The sequence below is a fragment of the Ahaetulla prasina genome, chromosome 4 (assembly GCF_028640845.1).
Source record: "Ahaetulla prasina isolate Xishuangbanna chromosome 4, ASM2864084v1, whole genome shotgun sequence".
Lineage (NCBI taxonomy): Eukaryota > Metazoa > Chordata > Lepidosauria > Squamata > Colubridae > Ahaetulla > Ahaetulla prasina.
Genome location: NC_080542.1, coordinates 143,874,143 through 143,889,615, shown reverse-complemented (window position 1 = coordinate 143,889,615; position 15,473 = coordinate 143,874,143).

Below are 15,473 nucleotides of genomic sequence, written 5' to 3'. Positions count from 1 at the left end.
TCAACACATTTTGATTTTAACAGACAACACCACAGCGAAGGCCCACGTGAACCGTATGGGCGGAACGCATTCTCTGTCTCTTCTTCAGGAGACCTTCCGTCTCGGTCTTTGGGCGGAGTCTCACCTCTGCTCCCTGAAGGCCGATCACATTTCGGGAGTGACCAACACCATGGCCGATTCTCTAAGTCGGAATACTATCGATCAATCGGAATGGGCTTTAAACCCATCGTTGTTCAACGACCTGTCGTCCCGTTTTGGTCGTCCTCTAGTAGACCTATTTTCTTCGGCCTCCAACCATCAGCTTCCAAGATACTTTACACGGTTCCCGTCGCATGGAGCGGAGGCGGTGGACGCTTTACGCAGCCGTTGGCCTCAGGGCCTTCTCTATGCCTTCCCTCCCCTTCCCTTGATCCCCAGAGTAATTCGCAAGCTTCTGGAACAGAAATCCGAATTGATACTTGTCGACCCCTATTGGCCCAGGAGGCAGTTGAAGTATGGGCTGTTGTGACAACTGAGGGTTGCTAATCAATGTAGGCTGCGCCATCATTTGCAAGAGGTTGCTTGAAGTGTTAGCGCCAGTATATTGCTGGGATGGAGTGGGTAGGGCTTGAAATATGGCTGCTGCCTCTGATTGGCCCTGAAAGCTCTGAGGCAAAGGAGCAGCAGGTGCCAGGTGCCTAATAGTCTGTTGATCAGAGCCAGGGAGCTCAGGGAATAAAGATGTTGAGACTCCTAGTCCTTTGTTATTCTTCAAGGCCCCTTCTGAAGTCCCTTGTCCCACTCACTCTTCGCGGAACCGACAAGTCAACGAAATCCGCTCTCAGTATGATCGCTCGCCTCAACGGCTACCAACGCGATGAAATCGGCCCAGTGCGGCAGCCGGCCGCTTTTCCAAATGCAGCCGCTCCTACCCTTCCCTTGCTGAGGCAATCAGTTCCGTACTGCGAGGGGGAGGTGCTCCAAATCGCTTGCTGATAAGGCTGCCAACGCGATAGCTAAAAATAGAAATGCAACATGACGTGCAGTCTCCAACGCCGAGGCAAGCCGCTGATGAGGTCAGCAACTGCCCGCTCGCTGAGAATAGCTACAGCGAGCCTTCTGGGTGCGCATCAGGGGCAAGCCCGTGATCGCTGACCCAGGAACTGGCGGCTGGTAATTAAAACCGATGAAGCCGGCCTGAGAATAGTGACCAGACGTCCCGCTTTTGGCAGGACAGTCCCGCTTTTTAAAAAATTGTCCCGCGTCCCGTAGCGTTCTAAAAAAGCCATGCACAGGAGCAGCCACAGCGCCAAGAGGGCAGAAAGGACGACGTCTCCGAACATCTCCCGCCAGCACAGCCGATGGGAGGGAGGGATGGACAGGCGCCCTCTCCGGCTCTTCCCGCGGGGCGAGCCGAGCTGCCTAGCTACCTGCCTGGCCTGGCCTGGGCCAGTCATAACTCCTTTCTGGCTGGTCGCGTCTCTGCCTGCCTTCCTGGCTGCGCGCGCCCGTCCTTCTGGCGAGCCTCCTTGCTCCGCCTGCCGAAGGGGGTGAAAATGCACAGTCACCGCCTCCTGGTTTTGCCTGGGAGCACGTGACAAGCGTCTCTCTAAGGCTAAGCATGTGCAGAGCGCGCATCGTCTCTGGCGCGAAAGGAGCCGAAAAATATCACCAGTGGGAAGGCCGGGGGGGAGGGAGTGACCCCTTCTTGCCACCAGCGATCGAACAAATTCCTTCTGCCCTTTGGCTGCTCGCCGTCTCCGAAAAGTACAGTCTGGAAACAGCCGCGGCCTGCTCTCCCTCTCGAACTCCCACCTGAAGCCAATTTCCCGCCGTGCGGATCGGACTGGCAAGTTTTGCTAGCTTTATTCCACTACAATCCATTTCTCTGATAGCTTTGACTGGAAATTTGCTGAAATCAGATCAGTTTGGTGGGCAGATTGCTATTTCTTATCTCTTAAAACTAAGAAGTTCTATTTGTAGCCCTTTAAATAACTCAGGATGTTACAACCAAAGAGATTTCCTTCAGAATATTGTCTACTATTCTTTGTCTTTAACTTAATAGTTTAATCTTAGAAATCGGTGAGCCACCATAACACCACTTTAACCTTTTGAAACCATTGGGTCAATCCTAACCCCCCAGAACTGCCTGGACAAGTCTCTGCAGTTTTCTTGCAAGATTTTAAAAGTGATTTGCCATTTGCATAGCTAGAAATTAAGATTTTTTTTAAAAAAAACAGATTTCTTCTAACTAGTCTTAGAAGAGTTCATTCAGCATTGCTGTGTGGTTTAATGCTCTAACTATTACAACTAGTCTTAGAGAAGAGACTTCTCTTACACAAACTTTTCAGTTTGTTACAGATTTTCAGCTTCTCCAAGGTTCACTTAAAAATGCTATTCCAAATACCATGGAACCTCCTTTTACTTTCCTAGCCAGAAATAATGAACATTATGCATATTATGAATTGATTTTCCACTGGAAAATATTATTTGAATCAATCCAACAACACTCCCAATTATACAGAGCTGAGACAATCAAAATTATTAGAATGGACATCTCTGTTAATATCTGTACTATAACACTTGTTCATGAAACCAAGCCTGTCAGGCGTGAAGAATAGGATAATATGTTAAGTTCGGAAAACAACTTATGGAGACGAAGAAAAGAAATCAGCATTAGCAGAAGGACTTATGTCTTTTCATGCTATTAATCACAATCATTCCTTCAGATCTATGGATTGTACATCACAAGTTGTCAAAACGTTATTCAACAAAAAATTTAATATAATATAACAACAGAGTTGGAAGGGACCTTGGAAGTCTTCTAGTCCAACTTCCTGCCCAGGCAGGAAACCCTACACCATCTCAGTCAGATGGTTATCCAACATTTTCTTAAAAATTTGCCTGTGCTAGAACAAAATCCGAGGCAATTGTGTGTAATGTACTTTTCCCATATGCATTTTCAAAATTAAACAAAAATCTAGAAAAAATTAATTTTATATCCATAAATTTTGACGCATCTAATCATAAGGATATAAAGTTATTTCCAACCATTATTAGATTGATTCGAAAACTGGAATAAAAATTAGAATTTTAAATTTTGTTTCTTTGCCCTGCGAAATGTCTGAAATAATTTTCAGTTCCATTATTAATATTTTGGAAAAAAACAATTTAATAAAATGATTGCATATCGTGCAGACAACACGAACGCAAATTTTGGAGGAAAAGTGAGAAGAGGTACAAATAACATTTTGTATAAATTAAATAAAAACCTTAATCAAAACATTATTGGTGTCGGTTGTGCAGCACACATAATACATAACGCCATTCAAACAGCTGCTGACTTGTTGCCCATAGATGTGGAAAATATTGTTATTAAAATATATTCTTATTTCTATATATACACTGTGCACGTTGAAATGCTTAAAGAATTTTGTGAAACTGCGGAAGTCGAATATCAGAAAATACTTGGATACAGTAAAACGCGCTGATTAGCTCTTTTGCCAGCTGTCGAAAGAATTTTGAAAATATACGATCCTTTGAAATCCTACTTTCTATCACAGGATAAATGTCCTAGAATTTTAGAAGAGTTTTTTGAAAAAGAATCTTCAAAAATTTGGCTAGAGTTTGTACACCATCAAGCAGCTCTTTTTCAAAATGCTATAAAACTTATTGAAGGTGACAAAATTTCGGTAATCGAAGTAGCAAATGAAGTTAATAATTTAAAATTTCAGTGTCAAGAGCGGTTAGAAAATATTTTTCTTCTGTTAACTATCTGTAATAGTATAAACCAGCTAGAAGAACAAGGTGCAATAAATCGTGCAGATATCATGAATCATGTCAAAAAGTTCTATAGTAACTGCATAGATTATTTAGAAGAGTGGACGGTACACGATGATATACGATGATTCAATACGATGATATTGAACATTTTCATTGGGTTACATTAAAACAGGAACTTAATTGGAATGATGTGCAAAAATTATTCGATCATATTACTCAAAATTTCCCATATAGTAACATTTCCAAAAATGATCTTTTTAATGAGGTATCATTATTAAAAAAAAATATTGATAAGGAAAAGGTTAAATCTTGGGCATCAGCAAAAATCACAATAGAGAACAAATGGTTAGAAATATTTCGTCATTTTGAAACAAACCATGTTCCATACAATAATGCACTAAAAATTGTGCAATACGCGTTGTCCTTACCAGGAACTAATGCTGCGACTGAACGCGTTTTTTCTACGGTAAATAAAGTGTGGACATCAGAAAAATCACAATTAAGTGTTGAGACTTTGAAAGCCATTTTGTGTGAAATATAATTTAACAAATTCTTGTGAAAAATTTCATGACCTTTTAAACAACAGCAATCTAATAAAAAAAAATTCACACAAATGAAAAATATGCCAAAGAATAAAATAATACTATACATAATTTTTTATTTATTATATTTGTAAATTGTACTTATGTTGAAATAAAAAAATATATATTGCAATACTATTTTTACGTTCTATGAAAATTTTTGTTGCTCCATATAGACCATATTTTTAATCAAGAAACACCCCCCACCCCGGTCAATGGTTTACCAAATCTGGTGTTTTTCCAAACGTAGTAAGTGAGGTTGAATGTGTATAGTTTTAGAAGAGGGGTGTGTGTGTGTACATACACATACAGTATATATAGTAGATAATGTATCTTTTTGTGTGCCTACATACACTCATATGTAATATGATTAATTTAAATAGTATATTTTGGATGTTCAGTAGTAGTAAATAAATAGACAGGGAAATTGTATCTCATTGAGACCTTTGAGGCGAGGAGAGGTCAGGCACCCTAACCTTTGACGTGAGTGACATCAAGTTGGCCACAACCACCCAGTCACATGACCACCAGGCCACACCCACCAAAAAAGCCACACCCACAGAACCAGTAGTAAAAAAAATTTAGAACCCACCCCTGCCCCCACTCCCCCAGTCAATGGTGTCCCACTTTACCAATGTTAAAATCTGGTTACTATACCCATATCAGCCGCCAAGAGGGGACCCATTCCAGGTCCCTCATGCAAGAGGCCAAACAGCTGGGCCTCTGGGTGGAGAGACACCTTCTGTCCATCAAGGTGCAACGTATCTCTGGAGTGGCAAATTTGCAGGCGGACTGGCTCAGCAGCAATCAACTACTCGGATTGGCACCCACACCCCTCTGTTCTGAGAACTAAACGGACCAATTTGGCCTCCTGGTTGTGGACCTGTTTGCCACCCCAGTCAACAACCAGCTACCCAGTTTCTTCCCTAGGTTTATGGCACCGAGGGCGGAGAGACTCGATGCGCTCTGCAGTCCATGGCCCCAAGGACTTCTTTATGCCTTCCCTCCTCTTCCTCTCATTCCAAAGGAGATCTGGAAGGTGCTGGTGGAGACGGTGGAGATCTTACTTCTGGCTCCCCACGGGCCCAGAAGACCATGGTTTGCTAACCTGGTCAACCTGTCAGTAGCTCGGCTGTGGAAGATTCCTCAAGAACAAAACTCCCTCAGCCAGGAAGCCTTGATCCATCCAGAACCACAATAAGAGTGGTGTTCCTCAAGGCAGCGTTCTTGGACCTACTCTCTTTATAATATACATAAATGATCTTTGTAATCATATCTCAAGTAACTGTGTTCTCTTTGCTGATGATGTCAAACTTTTCAACACCACTGACAATACATCCACAATTCAAAAGGACCTTGATCATCTAACTGCTTGGTCTAAAATTTGGCAACTACAAATCTCAACCAGTAAATGCTCAGTCTTGCATATTGGAAGAAAGAACCCAATCACAAAGTATATGCTTGATGGACATTGCCTCGCAGATGACTCCTACCCTGTTAAAGACGTTGGAGTTTTTACATCTAACGATTTAAGTTCCAAAGCCCACTGCAACTATATAGCTAAGAAGGCTCTAAGAGTTGTTTTACGTAGCTTCTTTTCAAAAAACACCACGCTACTGACCAGAGCATATAAAACATTTGTTAGGCCAATTCTTGATAACTGCTCTCCTGTCTGGAACCCATACCATATATCTGACATCAACACAGTTGAGCGTGTCCAAAGGTATTTTACAAGAATTCTCCACTCCTCCGAATCTAGTAAAATACCTTATTCCACCAGACTTGATATCTTGGGTCTAGAAAACTTGGAACTTCGTCGCCTTCGACAAGATCTGGGTTTAGCATATAAAATCATCCGTTGTAATGTCCTTCCTGTCAATGACTTTTTTAGTTTCAATAACAATATCACAAGAGCTACCAATAGATTTAAACTCAATGTCAACCGCTCCAGTTTAGATTGCAGAAAACACGATTTCTGTAACAGAATTGTATATACTTGGAATGCATTACCTGACTCTGTGGTTTCTTCTCATAACCCCAAAGGCTTTACTCAAAAACTGTCCACGGTTGACCTTACCACTTTCCTAAGAGGACTCTAAGGGGCGTGCATAAGAGCACAAACGTGCCTACCGTTCCTGTCCTACTGTTTCTTCCCCTATGTATATATATGTTTTTAGTACCTCGTTTCTCCTCATATATACGTTCATATATTATATAACCCTTTATGCAACGCTTGTATATATATATTGTTATATTGTTATGACAAATAAATAAATAAATAAATAAAAAACAATGGCTGCAAGTGACTGCCTGGCACTTGAGCAGAGCATTCTGAGCACGGTCAATTTTTCCTCCAGGTGATTCAGAGAATACAGGCCTCTAGGAGACCCTCAACCAATTGCATCTATGATGCCACCTGGAAAGCCTTTTGTGGCTCGAGTGCCGGCTTAATTCCCATGGCTATGTTGATAACCCAGATTCTGGAGTTTCTCCAGGAAGGATTGGATAAAATAAATTCTTGATTACAGCTCACCTGTCTGGAATCCATACCATATTTCTGATATCAATACAGTTGAATGTGTCCAGAGGTATTTTACGAGAAGAGTTCTCCACTCCTCCGCAACCAACAAAATACCTTATTCCACCAGACTTAAAATCCTGGGGTTAGAAAACTTGGAACTTTGTCGCCTTCGACAGGACCTGGTTTTAGCTCATAGAATCATCCGTTGTAACGTCCTTCCTGCCAACGACTACTTCAGTTTCAACTACAATAACACAAGAGCTTCTAATAGAAACTTAATGTCAACCGCTCCAGTTTGGATTGCAGAAAATATGGTTTTTGTAACAGAATTATCTGTGCTTGGAATGCATTACCTGACTCTGTGGTTTCTTCTCATAACCCCAAAAGCTTTAAACAAAATCTATCCACTGTTGACCTCACCACATTCCTAAGAGGATTCTAAGGGGCGTGCATAAGAGCACAAACGTGCCTACCGTTCCTGTCCTTTTGTTTCTTTCCCTATATATGCTTATACTTCCTTGTTTCTCCTCATATATTTATTTATACATTATATAATCTTTTACTGTTATGCTTGTATATATTGTTTTGACAAAACTAAATAAAAATTAAATTAAATTAAAAAAGGGCTATCCCACAATACTATCAGTAGACCGGTGGCGGCCTGGTCTTCCTTATTGGCATACAGAACGCTGGAATCTCTCGCCTAGCATCCGACAGTGCATGCAGGTTCATCAGGGGCACAACCAATTTGAGACCCCCAGTAATACACAGATACCCTACCTGGAACCTGTCCAAGGTGTGAATGCTCTCACCATGGGACCCTTTGAACCTTTAAGATTGGCAAGCTTCCTTTCTTGTAAGGTGGGATCGTTGCAGGGATGAAATGCTCCCGGTTCGGACCAGATCGGGTGAGTAGGTAGTGGAAATTGGGGCTAGTTCGCCAAACTGGGAGAGCTAGCTGGCTGGCTGGCCACGCCCCCAAATCGGTCCACGGCAGGCGAATGTCTACAGCTGACAACTATAATGAATATGTCCACCTGCCCTCCCAAAGCACCACCGCGGCGAACAAAACAACCCCATTGCTCCACGCCTCTTCCTACAGCCAAACGCGCCCAGCTATGCATGCCCTTTCCTCAAATGGGCGCTTGGAGAGCAAGCTAGCAAGAGAGCTCTCCAACCTCTGTTTTTGTGCGTGCATGTGTGTGAGGGAGGGAGGGAGGAAGGGAGCTATCTGAAGCTGAGCCACCCAAACTTCTGGCAGAGGTGTGGGCGGCTTCTGAGCAGCCCTGAATCAGCCAGCTCCACCTGACCTATTCCCTGAGTCTCGCCGTTCTCCTTGCCCCCACCACCCCACTCAAGCAGCGGCTTCCCTGCTCAACCCCAGCTGAGAAATGTCGCTGCTTGAGGGGGGTGGGGGGAGTGAGGAGGACAGCGAGACTCAGGGGTTAGGTCAGGTGGAGCTGGCTGATTCAGAGTTGCTCAGAAGCTGCCCCAACCCCTACCAGAAGTTTGAGTGGCTTGCTTCTGATCGCTCCCTCCCTCCCTCACACACATGCACACACAAAAACAGAGGTTGGAGAGAGAGAGAGCAAGAGAGCTCTCCAACCTGTTTTCTTCTCTGCTTCTCTCTGGATGCTGGTGTGGGCACCATGGATGGATAGCTTGTTGGTGCTGAGCAGGGAAACCGCTGCTTGAGTGGGGTGGGGGGCGAGGAGAACGGCGAGACTCAGGGGGTAGGTCAGGTGGAGCTGGCTGACTCAGGACTGCTCAGTCCCCGCCGCTGCGAGAAGTTTGGGTGGCTCGGCTTCAGATAGCTCCCTCCCTCATACACACAGAGATTGGAGAGCTCTCTTGCTCGCTCTTTCTCCAAGCGCCCCATGCACAGCCCATTTGAGGAAAGGGCACACACGGCTGGGCACATTTGGCTGCAGGAGGCGGCCCTGGTGGAAGGCAGCTTTTTCTGCAGCATCCCTCTCCCCTCTTTGGATCGTCCTGCAAGGTGGAGGCTGTGCCTTTGCAGAAATAGGGTGGGCGATTTGTATAGAGGATTGGTGGGGGAATGCGCAGCCCTCCGGGATGAAGAGCAGGGCAAAAGAAGGCTTCAAAGTTCGCTTGAGCACTTGAGAGGGAAATTCAAAGCATTGGGGGCTTCAGAAAGGCAGAATGTGCTTTTGTGCAGCTCCTGGCTTCTGCAGCATTCTGTAAAAGACAGAATTTGCTTCTGTATCACAATGTGGAGCTCCTGGCTCTAGCAGTGAGTGACATGAGTGACGTCAGGTTGGCCATGCCCACCCAGTCACATAACCACCAAATCAATAGCAAAAAAAATAATAATTTCATCCCTGGATCCTTGTGGCCATTACATCCACCAGGCGGGTCTCTGAGGTGGCAGCCCTATCTGTGAGCAAGGACCTGTGTAATTGGCACTGATAGGCTGGTCTTGCAGTTGGACCCCTCCTTTGTTCTCAGGATGAATTCCTGGTTCCATAGGGCCCAGGAACTAATACTGTCAGACCAGGGGTGAAATGTTCCTGGTTTGGACCAAATCGCCTGATCCGGTAGCGATGGCGGTGGGTGGTTTGGAGAACCGGTAGCAAAAATCCCTGCCCATGCCCATGCCCATCTGAGTCACGCGACCACCAGAGGATTTTTGTTGTTTTTTTAACTTTTAAAAGCATTTTTTCTTCAGCCGGACTCCCTTCCCATTTTTGGGTTTGGCTAGTAGGACTCCCCACCCTGTTTTTTGGTTTGGCTAACAGGCTTCAGGTAGGCTGGGAGGAAAAATGGGGTGTGTGTGTGGGGGGGTCATTTTTGAGACAGAGCAAGAGAAAGGAGGCAGAGAAGGAAGGAGGAGACGAAGGAAGTAGTACAAGACGCATCTTCAGAGGATAAGTATCCTACCTCTGGAAGGTATCTGGAGGTCATCTAGTCCAACCCTGCCCCAGCAGGACATTGTTGTGAGTTTCTGTCTTTTGATCCCCCAGTCACATGGTTACATAGCCACACCCACCCAGTTACATAACCCCTCCAAGCCATGCCCACAGAACCGGTACCAAAAAAAATTAATTTCACCCCTGTGCCAGACTTCTGCCTGGGCCCATCCCATGCTCTGGATGAACTCTGCAGACCTGGATGAACTCACTGATACTGTAACATCATGTCAGCTTCTGTGAAGACCTATGTGTACTGACAAGGAACTTGTGAATATACAGCAACAACAAACTTTGGTTCACAGCTAAACTTTAGATAATTCTAAAGCGCATGCTCAAGATGGCGCTGCGGAGCTGAACACGGAGCGGCAGTTGGTGGTCTTCTCGGCTGGTTCGAGCCAGGGAATTGATTTTTAGATCCTTTCAATCCCTGGCCTGGCTAGAACTTCCCCTCTGCCCGGGAAATGTGTTTGGGACCAAAATGAGGCCGGGGAGTGGTAAATCAGCGGCGAGTGGTGAGAGGCCTAGCCGACCAGGCTGAAAAGGGCGACGGCGGCAGCCAAGAAGCTGACGAGGCGGCACCTCCGAATGGCATTTTTCCTGCAGCCGTTTCTATTCTGCGGCCGTTTCTTTTTATCCACGGCTGTAGGGGAGGCAGAGATAACCAGTGGTAGGAAGTGGTAGGAAGTGGTAGGAGCGGTGAGGAAGCGGGGGAGGTTTCCTCGCGGAGCCCTATGAGTTCATCATGGCGCCCCCCCCCCACCAAGCTGACTGGCGTTTTTTCTGCGGTGAGGTGGCAGTGGGTAAGGAAGCGAGGAGGTTTCCCTGCGGAGCCCTACGAGTCCATCATGCGCCCCAACGAAACCCCCCTTGAAGCTGACTGGCATTTTTTCTGCGGTGGGGTTGCAGTGGGTGAGGAAGCAGGGAGGTTTCCCCGCGGAGCCCTACTAGTCCATCATGTGTCCCCCCCACGAAGCCTCCACGAAGCAGACTGGCGGTTTTTTTTCCTGCAGCCGTTTCTGTCTTCAGCCGTTTCTATTCATCTACGGCCGTGGTGGAGGCAGAGATGACTAGTGGTGGGGGTGGCAGCGGTGAGGAAGTGGTGAGGTTTCCCTGCGGAACCCTACGGATCCATCATGCCCCCCCCAAAGCTCCCATGAAGCCCCACGAATCACCAAGTCCTCCCACGAAGCCTCACGAAACCACCATGGAGCCCTACAAACATCAGAGCCCCCCAGAGACATCACGGACCTCTCCCGAAGACATCATGGACCTCCCCCGAAGACATCATGGACCCCCCACAGAGCCCTATGAAGCTCCACAGAGATCTTGGGGGGGCTATTACATCTGGGCGGTGGCAATGACTGGTGATATTCCTCTGGAATGAAGGCCTCGCCCCCACCTCCCTGGGCCTGCGGGGGCTTCTTCTTTTTTGGAGCCCCTTGGAGCCCTTTGGAGGCTTGGAGACTTTGAAGCCCTTTGGAGACCACCTGGAGAACACATCATTTTCCATCATGGACTGACTTCTTCCATCTGTTCCTAGTTGGAAACTTGTCTATATAACATCTGGACTGGCCGGGAGACCACCCTCCATACACTGCAATATACATGTATTCGCTAGAGACTCTTCTTGTTTTGCGAGATTCCCCCCTCTCGCAGAAGTGGCCCTCCACTCTATCGAGGGCTTACCTCGATGACGGATTTTGGAATCCCGAGAGGTGGCATGCAGCTAAGAAAGATCTTAGGGTTTTTTTAAAAGAGCGTTTTAATCGGTTTTTAAGGGGAGAGAGGGTTAGAGTGGGTTTGGGGGAAAACCCACCAGAGGGAGGGACGGGGATACAGCCAGATCCTGCGAAAGCTCATGTCATTACTTGCTTGGGTTCGGGGATGGGGGTGGAGGCGGATGCTCAGTTCCATGAGGGTCATTTCATTAGCACGGTAACTGGGAGGGGCAGATATGGCGGAAGCGGGGGACCATATCATGTTAGGGGAGTGCATGAGCGTTATCTGCGAACGATCTCACGCTTCGGTCCCTCTGTCTTTTCCCGTTCCCCGAATGGTCAGGATCCTCAGAGTCTGGACCTTCGGCTGATGTTGTGCAATGCCAGGTCCATTGCGAATAAAGCCCCCCTTATTCACGATCTTATACGGGAGGAGGGTGCGGACCTGTTAGGCATTTCGGAGACCTGGCTGGGCACAGAAGGGGGCGTGCCCCTGGTTGAAATGTGCCCACCAGGTTTCCATGCATTTCATCAGCCGAGGGCCCAGGGTAGGGGTGGCGGGGTGGCGATTATTATTAATGAAGGTCTTCGACCGAGGGAGATCACTGTTCCACAGATAGCTGGATGTGAGTCCCTCTTTGTGAGGTGGGGTCAGGAGATACAAGTAGGTTTGCTGATTACGTACCTGGCTTCCTGCAGCTTGACAGCAGCCCTGCCCGAGCTGCTGGAGGTAATAGCCGAGCTGGCGGTTGATACCCCCAGACTTATGGTTATGGGGGACTTTAACCTACCATCGCTCGGTGAGTCATCTACTGTAGCTCGGGAGTTCATGGCTTCCATGACGGCCTTGGACCTGACCCAGTTAGTTGATGGTCCCACTCACATTGGGGGAAACACTCTGGACTTAATTTTTATCTCTGGACAGTGGCTGAATGATCTAGAATCAAGGGACTTAGTCACTCTACCCTTGTCATAGTCGGATCATTCTCTACTTCCGTTGGACGTTCGAACCGCTATCCCGCACTGCAGGGAGACGGAACTGACATGTTGGCTCCGTCCCAGGCGCCTGATGGACCCGGAGAGGTTTCTGACGGAGCTTGGGCCACTTCCTTAGGACCGGCTGAAGAATTCGTCGCCGTCTGGGAAAGGGCGGCGGCAGGGGCCTTGGACCGCGTCGTGCCTTTGCGGCCTCTGACCTGGCGCCGGTCTTGACTGGCTCCTTGGTATTTCGAGGAGTTGAGAGAGATGAAGCGCCGGAAACGACGCCTAGAGAGTAATTGGAGGGCCAGCCATTCTGAACCTGATCGAACACTAGTAAGGTCTCATATTCAGACCTACCTAGTGGCGATAGGATTGGTGAAACGTATTTCTCCGCTCTTATTGTGTTGGCAGATAACTGCCCAGCAGCCTTGTTTAGGGTGACCCGCTCCCTTCTTACTCAGGGAGTTAGAGAAGACCCCTTGCAAGGCCGTGCTGAGGACTTTGGACAATATCTGCACGATAAAATCTCTCAGATTCGGGATGGGGTGGACACAGATTGGGTAGTCTCAGATGGGATGATAGAGGCGGTTCTTGAGGCTGTCATCTGGGAGGAGTTTGACACTGTGGCTCCCAATGACATGGACAGGATACTAAGGAGGCTAAATGCAACCACATGTTTATTGCACCCGTGTCCCTCCTGGTTGGTACTGGCCACATAGGAGGTTACACGAGGCTGGCTCCAGGGAATTGTTAATGCTTCTCTGCGAGGGAGTGTCTTCCCTACAGCCTTGAAAGAGGCCGTGGTAAGACCCCTCCTCAAGAAGCCCTCCCTGGATCCAGCTGTTTTATCGAACTACGTCCAATCTCCAACCTTCGTTTTGTGGCGAAGGTGTTGAGAGTGTGGTAGCGCATCAGCTCCCTCAGTACCTGGATGAAACTGTCTATCTGGACCCGTTCCAGTCTGGCTTCCGGCCTGGGTACAGCACTGAAACGGCTTTGGTTGCATTGGTGGATGATCTCTGGAGGGCCCGGGACAGAGGCTGTTCTTCTGTCCTGGTCCTATTAGATCTTTCAGCGGCTTTTGATACCATCAACCATGGTATCTTGCTGCGGCGGCTAGGGGGGCTGGGAGTGGGGGGCATTGTTTTTTTGGTGGTTCTCCTCCTTCCTCTCTGACCAGTCGCAGACTGTTGGCAGGGGGGCAGAGGCGACCGTGAGGTGTCTCTTATGTGGGGTGCCCCAGGGGTCGGTTCTCTCGCCTCTCCTGTTCAATATCTATATGAAGCCGCTGGGCGAGATCATCCGTGGTTTTGGGGTGTGATGTCATCTGTACGCTGATGATACGCAGTTGTACATTTCCACTCCCAACCACCCCAGTGAAGCCGTTGAGGTGATGTCCTGTTGTCTGGAGGCCGTGCGGGTCTGGATGGGGAAAAACAGGCTTCGACTCAATCCCGCCAAGACTGAGTGGCTGTGGATGCCGGCGTCCCGGTATAATCAGCTGAGGCCATCGCTGTCTGTGGGGGACGAGTCATTGGCCCCCACAGAGAAGGTCTGCAATCTGGGCGTCCTTCTGGATGCACGACTGTCGTTGGAAGAGCATTTGACGGCAGTCGCCAGAGGAACTTTTTACCAGGTCCGTCTGATACGCCAGTTGCGTCCCTTCTTGCACCGGGATTCCTTGTGCACAGTCACTCACGCCCTTGTCACTTTTCGTTTGGACTATTGCAATGCTCTCTACATGGGGCTTCCCTTGAAGAGTACCCGAAGACTCCAATTACTTCAGAATGCGGCCGCGCGGGTGATAGAGGGAGTGACTCGTTGCTCCCATATAACACCTCTCCTACGCAGGCTGCACTGGCTTCCGGTGGTCTTTTGGGTGCAATTCAAGGTGTTAGTTACCACCTTCAAAGTGCTCCATGGCATAGGACCGGGTTACTTACGGGACCGCCTGCTGCTACTGGCGACCTCCCATTGACCAGTGCGCTCCCAATAGGGAGGTTCTCCTCAGGATGCCGTCGCCCAGTCAATGTCAGCTGGCGGCGCCCAGGGGGAAGGCCTTCTCTGTGAGGGCATCAACCCTCTGGAACAAGTTACCACCAGGTATCCGTCAACTCCCTGATCTTCGGATCTTTCGACGCAAGCTGAAAACATTTTTTGTTTCACCGTGCAGGACTGGCCTAGTGGGGTTTTAATAAGGGGTTTTATTGGTTTTAAGCTCTTCAACCAACTCTAAATTTTCCTTTTAAACTGGTCCTAAAAATTGTACTAACTGTCTTTAATTTGGCTGTAAACCACCCTCAGTCCTTTGGAAGAAGGGTGATATAGAAATTGAAACAATAAATAAATAAATAAACTTAAGCAGCTACGTTGTTCCAAAGAGGAAGCCTACAGAAAAGGTGATAAAATGTGTACAATCAGGCCAGAAATGTATTAACAAGGGAGATCAGAGCAGCAAAAAGAAGCTACTCTGAAAAGCTAAAGAATCAGTTCTCAACAAATGAACCAGCAAACATGTGGAAAACTCTTTAAAATATCACTGGCTGTGGCAAATTCCCTTCCCAGGCTGAAAGAAATCAACAAGTGGCAGATGATCTGAATGTGTTTTCCTGCAGGTTTGAAAGGAAACTACAGCCACCTATCTCCATAACCCCCATCTCAGGCAAACCATCAACAGCCAAGCCTCCTACAACTGACCCCATCCACTGGGTTCACAACCCCTAGTGATCACAGAAAAGGAAGTGCAAGATCTATTTCATAGACAAAAGCCAGGAAAAGCTCCAGGCCCAGACAAGATAACTCCTTCTTGCTTAAAAGTCTGTGCTGACCAATTGGCCCACATCTTTAATAATCATTAGAGATGTGCTATGTTTCTTCTTGCTTCAAACGCTCTACTATCATCCCAGTGCTGAAAAAGCCCACCATCAAGGAATGATGACTACAAATTAGTTGCTCTAACATCTGTAGTCATGAAAAG